This window comes from Mustela erminea, chromosome 3 (genome assembly GCF_009829155.1).
Source record: "Mustela erminea isolate mMusErm1 chromosome 3, mMusErm1.Pri, whole genome shotgun sequence".
NCBI classification, from domain to species: domain Eukaryota; kingdom Metazoa; phylum Chordata; class Mammalia; order Carnivora; family Mustelidae; genus Mustela; species Mustela erminea.
In genome coordinates this window covers 40,200,503-40,208,737 of record NC_045616.1, presented here as the reverse complement: position 1 = coordinate 40,208,737, position 8,235 = coordinate 40,200,503, and the positions used below count along the sequence as shown (strand labels likewise).

At 39.8% G+C, this 8,235-nt stretch overlaps 1 pseudogene; it reads right to left on the bottom strand.

The window, feature by feature from the left end:
• Positions 1-307: 307 nt before the first annotated feature.
• Positions 308-2,250, bottom strand: LOC116586083 (annotated as a pseudogene).
• Positions 2,251-8,235: the final 5,985 nt, after the last annotated feature.

The window sequence follows — 8,235 nt, the reverse complement described above, 5'->3', positions numbered from 1 at the left end:
TGGACAAGTTGAGATGGGTCAGGTCATTATGCATTTTACAACTTATGAATAGTCTCTACAAATTTTAAGGTGTAGAAGGTGCCACTATTGCCTCAAAAATAAACTGCCTTCTAGTACATGCCTGTTATGAGATACAGAATTATTAAGGTACATCTAACTTGATTATACCTAAGGGAAATGGGTGTAAGTCAGCTGAGAGATTGACAACGTATATGCAGGCCTAAACCAACAATACAAAATTGCCTACCATTTGGTACCATCCTTAGAATCACACTTTCAGCCATAGCTTTTCTTTTTCTCTCTCTCATTAATTTTGTTTCAATGGATCTCAAATTCGTTGACAGATTTTTGGTCAAGTTGTTTCCATTAAAAAGTAGATTTTAAAAACTAAGAACTTAAAACTTCCACACATACACACAAAAACAAATAGTCCACGAAACATTCTCCTTTCCTTCTGAAGGTTTTATAATGCACTGTTAGCACTAACCAGTCTTTTACTCTTAAACGTAAATGGCCAACTGACATAAACTGTTCTGAGACCATTCTTCCACCACTGATTGAGACTGGGTGGCAGGTACTGGGGAGAATTTTCCTTTAGCCTTCTGAGCTTTCTGGGCCAACTTGGTGACCTTGCCAGCTCCAGCTGCCCAAAGGACAATAGTCAGAGAAGCTCTCAAAACACTAGGCTTGCCAGGAACCATGACAGCATCACCAGATTTCAAGAACTTGGGACCATCTTCCAGCTTTTTTCCAGAACAACAATCTATCATCTCCTTCAGTTCAGCAAACTTTCAAACAATATGAGCTATGTGACAATCCAGCACAGGTGCATACCCAGCACTGGTCTGGCTTGGATGGTTCAGAATAACTACCTGAGCCATGAAGGTAGATACTTCCATTGGTGGGTACTGGTACTTCCATTTTTGCTGCCACCAACCACATTGTAACGACAAACATCTTTGACAGATACATTCTTGACATTGAAGCCCACGCTGTCCCCAGAAAGACTCTCACTCAGAGTTTGATGGTGCACTTCAACAGACTTTACTTCAGTTGTAACATTGACTGGAGCAAATCAATTCCAGGTTTAAGAACAGCAGTCTCCACTCATCCCAGAGGGACAGTACCAATACTACCAGTTTTGTAGGTGTCCTGGAGGGGTAGATACAAGGGATTATCAGTTGGACAAGTTGGTGTCCGAGTGCAATCCAGAGCTTCAAGCAGTGTGGTTCCACTGGCATTCCCATCTTTACAGTTGACCTTCCATCCCCCAAACCAAGGCATGTTAGCATTTGGCTCCAGCATTTTGTCACCATTCCAACCAGAAACTGGCACAAATGCTACTGTGTTGGGGTTGTAGCCAATTTTCTTTTTCTTTTTTTTTTTAAAGATTTTATTTATTTATTTGACAGACAGAGGTCACAAGTAGGCAGAGAGGCAGGCAGAGAGAGAGAGGAAGGGAAGCAGGCACCCTGCTGAGCAGAGAGTCGGATGCAGGGCTTGATGCCAGGACCCTGGGATCATGACCTGAGCTGAAGGCAGCGGCTTTAACCCACTGAGCCACCCAGGTGCCCCGTAGCCAATTTTCTTAATGTAGGTGCTGACTTCCTGAATAATTTCCTTGTAGTTCTTCTGGCCTTAGGGTGACTCAGTAAAATATTTTTTTAATATCAGCAATTAGTTGTTTTATACCCAATGTATAAGCCAGAAGGGCATGCTCATTGGTCTGCCCATTCTTGGAGACACCTACTTCAAATTCGTCCACACCAGCAGCCACAATCGGGACAGCAAAGTCAGCCTGAGATGTGCCTGTCATCATGTTTTTGATAGAGTTTCTATGTCCTGGGCCATCAATGATGCTCACATAATACTTGCTGGTCTCGAATTTCTACAGGGAGATATCAACGGTGATACCATGTTCACGTTCAGCTTCAGTTTATCCAAGACCCGGGAAAACTTAGTGGAGCCTCCTCCCTCTCAGCAGCCTCCTTCTCAGATTTTTCCATAGTTCTTTTGTTGATCCCACCACATGTATAGATCAGATGACCAGTAGTGTTAGAATTGCCCAAAACCACGTGTCCAATGATGATGATGTTGTTGTGAGTCTTTCCTTTTCCCATTTTGGTTTATGTTTAACAGTGGTTTTCACAACATCTATGTTCTGGTGGCAGACCCATTTTGAAAAAACAGCTATAGCTTTTTGTCCATTTGTTATTGTCCACTTCAGAAAAGACACAGTATGGAAAAGGGGGGGGGACCCTTCTATCTGAAAATCTTTTAATTGTTTAAAAATTAAAAGTTCCTTTAAGAAGTCTATTGAAAAAGTGATCGAAAATTAGCAAACTTTTTTTTTTTTTTTTTTGTAAAGGGCCATAGAGTAATATTTTAGGTTTTGCGGGCCTTATAGTCCTTGTCATACCTATTCAACTCTGCCATTGTAGTGGGGGAAAAAACAAAGATACTATGTAAACAAATGGATGTACCTGTGATTCAATAAAACAATTGACAAAAACAGATGGTAGGACCACAGTTTGTAACCCTTGGTCTAAACTACTTTTCTTTCAAGTAAAAGGAAACCAGGTCAAACTTATTGAATATTTATTGACAGTAACAACGACAACAACAAAATCTTAGTGGAAATGTTCAAAAGATGTTATCAGGTACCCATTTTTTCTCCACTTCTCGGCCATTAAAATCTTCAGATTTAAATGCCTTTACGGTTGCCAAACTGTGGAAAGAACCAAGATGCCCTTCAACGGATGAATGGATAAGGAAGACGTGGTCCATATACACTATGGAGTATTATGCCTCCATCAGAAAGGATGAATACCCAACTTTTGTAGCAACATGGATGGGACTGGAAGAGATTATGCTGAGTGAAAAAAAAGTCAAGCAGAGAGAGTCATGTATCAGATGGTTTCACTTATTTATGGAGCATAACAAATAATATGGAGGACACAGGGAGATGGAGAGGAGAAGGGAGTTGAGGGAAATTGGAAGGGGAGGTGAACCATGAGAGACTATGGACTCTGAAAAACAATCTGAGGGTTTTGAAGGGGCGGGGGGTGGAAGATTGGGGGAGCCAGGTGGTGGGTATTAAGGAGGGCACGTATTGCATGGAGCACTGGGTGTGGTACAAAAACAATGAATACTGTTACACTGAAAAGAAATTAAACAAATAAATGCCCTTACTGTTCATGATCTCAGAAGGAAAGAAAGTAACTCTCTCTGGCGACTATATCAATTTCTGGGGGAAAAAAATATTGAGGCCTTTCTTAAGCCATTTTCCAATCCTTGGATCAACTGACGTTCCCAATGGAAGGAGGTCTCTTAATGGTCAACACAGCCCCCATTTCCACACACATAAAATCAGAAATGAGAGAAGAGATAAGTAGAAAATAAGAGGAAAAAAAGGAATAACTTATGAAAAAGAAGGAAAGAAATAGAGTGCAGATACAAAGATACTCACCAATGGCATCATATCTCAGCACATTATCACTCCTGATGCATTAATTCCAGTGAACAACGGAATACTAAAAACAACAAGGACTTTTTCACCTGAGAGGATCAGGCACTGGGGTGGGATAGGGGACAAAACCAGACTCTAGATATAATGATAGCCTCATGTTAAGTAGAAGACAATATGTAGAGATTATAACAAACACATTCAGTGATCCAGACTGGGGGAAAATCACCAGAGACGGAGGATTTCCAACAGGCAAGTCAATCACTGCACCAAACAATCTGAATCAAAGGAAGGTATCCTGACAGAGGTGACTGGCGTTCAAGGAAGGCAGTCCTGCCTCACAGCATTTGGGTTATCATTTTAGTTTCTAAAAGACTGCAGATATCAGAGACAGAAAGTGATGGATATTGGATTTCAACCTAAAAAGCACAATGATCTGAGTTGATGCTGAGAGGTGGTACTGTGCTACTAATGAATACCTGACTGTTGGTCTGGAGTTCCTTCAACTCCCCTACCCAAGGCCAGGATTTTCCTAGAACATGAACAAAGAGCTGAGTCTGAAACTGAAGATCAGTTCTTAAGCAGCTTATTTCCACACAGAAATATTTATTTATTTATTTGTCAGAGAGAGAGAGAGAGAGTGCACACAAGCAGGGGGAACAGCAGGCAGAGAGAAGCAGGCTCCCTGCTGAGCAAGGAGCCAGATATGGGAGTGACCTGAGCCAAAGGCAGATGCTTAACCAACTGAGCCACTCAGGCATTCCATTCACACAGAAATAAGATGTGGAAACTGAGCAGAGTTTTAAGAACAGAGGATATTTTTAAGGATTATAAGGAAAGATCCTGTTCTTTAAGATGGTTGGGGGTTTTGTTTTTATTTTATTATAATTTGAGTTCAACAGGCAATGAGCAATAATGCTTTGCATATGATTTGAGAAATTCAATAAAATCTTTTAGTTCATCATTAAAAGTAATATTTAAATGTTTCTTATGACATATTTCTAGGGTATACCCTAATACATAATTAAGATGGAAGCTGAGAAAATAAAGCTTTGGTATGATAGAAAAAAGTTTCTATTTAATAATGTGATAATATGAATAAGTAATAATTTATAATACGGTTAACAGCTAAGAGTTGCTATAACAGAGAGATCCCAAAATATTGTGGCTTCAATGTGATAGCAGTTTATTTTTCCTTAATATGACAACCCAGAGTGGGGTGGTCTAGCAGCTCTGGTCACCAAGTTTACGTAGGTTCCCAGGCTGTCAGGGCAGCACATCCAACTTTAGTTTCCATCTCTTAGTTCAAGAAGACTGCTCAGTTCTTACCTTTTCCCAGTCAGGGGTAGCCAGAAATAAGAAAAAGAAAAAGAAAAAGAAGCAGCAGCTTCTGCAGCAGCTGCGGTGGGGGGTGGGGGTGGAGAAGGGGAAGAATAAGCAAGCAGTGTCTTAAGAAGAAAGCGGTATGGGGCTCCTGGGTGGCTCAGTGGGTTAAGCCGCTGCCTTCGGCTCAGGTCGTGATCTCAGGGTCCTGGGATCGAGTCCCGCATCGGGCTCTCTGCTCAGCGGGGAGCCTGCTTCCCTCTCTCTCTCTCTGCCTGCCTTTCCGTCTACTTGTGATTTCTGTCTGTCAAATAAATAAATAAAATCTTTTAAAAAAAGAAGAAGAAGAAGAAGAAAGCGGTATAGAAGTGTCACATATCTTCTACAGTCACCCTACTGATAAGACATTAGTTATATGGTCATACGTATCATTAGTAGATACAGAGAAACTGGAATGGGTTTGAGTCTATTCAGTAAGAGAGGAGATTGGACCCAAGTGTCTATCAGCAGAGGAATGGAGAAGAAGATGTAGTATACACACGCACACACACACACAATGGAATAATATTCAGCCATTAAAAGGAGTGAAATTTGCCATTTGCAAGGACATGAATGGAGCTAGAAAGTATGCAAAGCAAAACAAATCAGAGAAAGACAAATACCATATGATTTCACTCATGTATGGAAAAAGAAAACAAATGACCAAAAGAAATAAAAGAAAAAAAGAAAAGAAAAGAAAAAAAGAGAGAGAGAGAGACAAACCAAGAAACAGACCCTTAACTATACAGAACAAACTGAAGGTTACTGTTAGGGAGGTGATCAGGGGATAGGTGAGACAGGTGATGGGAATTTAAGAGGGCACTTGTGATGAGCACTGGGTGATGTATGGAATTGTCGAATCAGTATACTGCATGCCTGAAACTAACATAACACTGTATACTAACTATACTGGAATTACAAATAAATAAATAAGCACACATATCTTTAAAAAACAAGAGAGATAGGAGACGGGATATTGGAGCTTGAGCTCCAACCTCTATCATTCATGCCTGTAACAAGCATTAAGTAATTGCTTAATGAGATTAATTATCACTGAAAATAGCAATATATATATATATATATATTTTTTTTTTTTTTAAAAAGAATCATTTACTGGGGTGCCTGGGTGGCTCAGTGGGTAAAAGCCTCTGCCTTTGGCTCAGGCCATGATCCCAGGGTCCTGGGATCGAGCCCCATATCAGGCTCTCTGCTCCACAGGGAGCTGGCTTCCTCCTCTCTCTCTGACTGCTTCTCTGCCTACTTGTGATCTCTGTCTGTCAAATGAATAAATAAAATTTCTTAAAAAAATAATTTACTTACTTTAGAGAGAGGGAGAAAGAGAGAGATTGGGGTGTGGGGTAGAGGCGGAGGACAGAGAAGAAAAGTAGAGTCTGTGCTGAGCACAGAGCCCTACACAGAGCCCCACCTCATGACCCTGAGATCACAACCCAAGCAGAAACCAAGACTTAAGGGCTTAACTGAATGCACCACCCAGGCACCCCCTCAAAAAAAGATTTTTAAAAATAGAACACAGTTACTGTTCTTGATTTTTAAAAATAGAACACAGTTACTGTTCTTGAGAAACACACAGTATACTGAGGATGTCCATGGAAACAATTTTAGCAGAGTAACTGGGCTATACTGGAGTACCCTTATTAGGTTCTCTGAGCACAGAGAAAAAAATACTACTGTCCACATAAGAAAGTCAACAAAAAGTTCATAATGGAGGTAGTGTTTAAGCTTAATCTATTTAAAAGATTATGAGGTCACCAGGTAACATAAGAAAGAGTACTTTGGTCATCAAAGCCTTGGCATAATGTAATGGCCTTGGGCGATGGCAAGTAGCCTTGTATGAGCAGATCTATTCAAAGTGTGTGTGTGTGTGTGTGTGTGTGTGTGTGTGTGTACATGCACATGCATGCATGTGGATCTAGGTTTGTATTACGGCAGAGTAGTGAAGTGGGGGAATGAGAGAACATAAGTTAAGAAAGGTACAGAGGGTCCTTGTAAGGAGTTTGGAATTGATTATGAAGCCATTGAAGGATTTAGGCAGAGCAGTGATGAGGTAGACTGGCATATCAGAAATTTCATTTTGGTTGAAGTCTCCTCTTTTAAGGGCCACAAGGGAAGAAACATTCTTCATTTTAATTAAAAAAAAAAAACATTTATTGAACACTGTCTTTGTGCCAGACCTATTCTCTGTCCTCCTACTAAAAGCCAATTTTCAGAAAAATCGAAGATAAAGGAATCAATTTTGTTGCCTGGAGACATTTCCCATTTTGAAAATTTCTCTCTTAGGACACAACTTAGTCTTTAAAAGACAGAAAAGACGAGGAAAATAGAGTTTTTCATTTACAGTGGTCTCCATTTTCATCCCCACTGGGTTCAAACAGCAGGTTCCTCAGGCTCTTATGTAAAACATAGACACACAAACAAAAACCCTTCTAGCAAGTTTACCCCTATAGGTTACAGATATAACTGGGTTCGAGAGGTGTGCGAAGTTTCGAAACAATAAGTAAAAGTATCATATCTCTTCAGGCAGTTGGCCCATTACCCACAAATGCAGCCCTGAATTTAATGGGTGGATCTCATCTTATTTACATGGAACCACAGAGGAAATAACACAGATAACCAGGAAATTGGCACTCTTAGTTACTTAAGATGAGAACCAGTTCCATGGCTTTCCACAGCTATTTTCATTTCTTACCATTCTTTGTGGATGAAAAGAACTTTTGAGTTGGGAATTTTGTCACTGTATAATTGGATCTGGCCAGATAGTACTGCAAACTATTTAGTGCTGTCTGATGTATAAAATCTTCTTTCTATTTCCCAGTGATCTCAGTCAACTCATTAAAAATTATTTCAGTAATGAAGCTGTTGTAATACAAAAAGACCACTAAAAAAATGCTAGAAATATCATGCAGACATTAATGTATTTTCACCACCAGATGGCATTAGTTAGTTTTTTAAAGGTTAAAAAAAAAAAACCTATAAGACCTAATACCAGCAACGAAGTATCCAAAATAATTTAATGAGTGAATAATCTTGTTTCAAACAAAAGAATCATCAAAGAAATGGATTAACGTTTTCCCTTTGTTCCAGCACCATCCATCTCTCTAAGAGGTTGCACTTCTTTTGAAACCAGCTGAAGATTAATTATGTATATGGGACACTTTGGGGGGCACTGAAAGAGGAGAATTGGGCCACAAGTGCTCATATTTGGAAACAGATGGTTTGAAAATGAATAAAGGTAATTAATAATAATGATGTCTTGACTGCACAGAGCAGCTGTCCTCCTCAGAGCTCAAAAAGCTTCCTTCATTATCTCATTCATCCTCCCTATGTTTAAGCATGACATCAGGAACTGCATCTACACACCTTGTGTTTTGTTTTGTTTTGTTTTATAT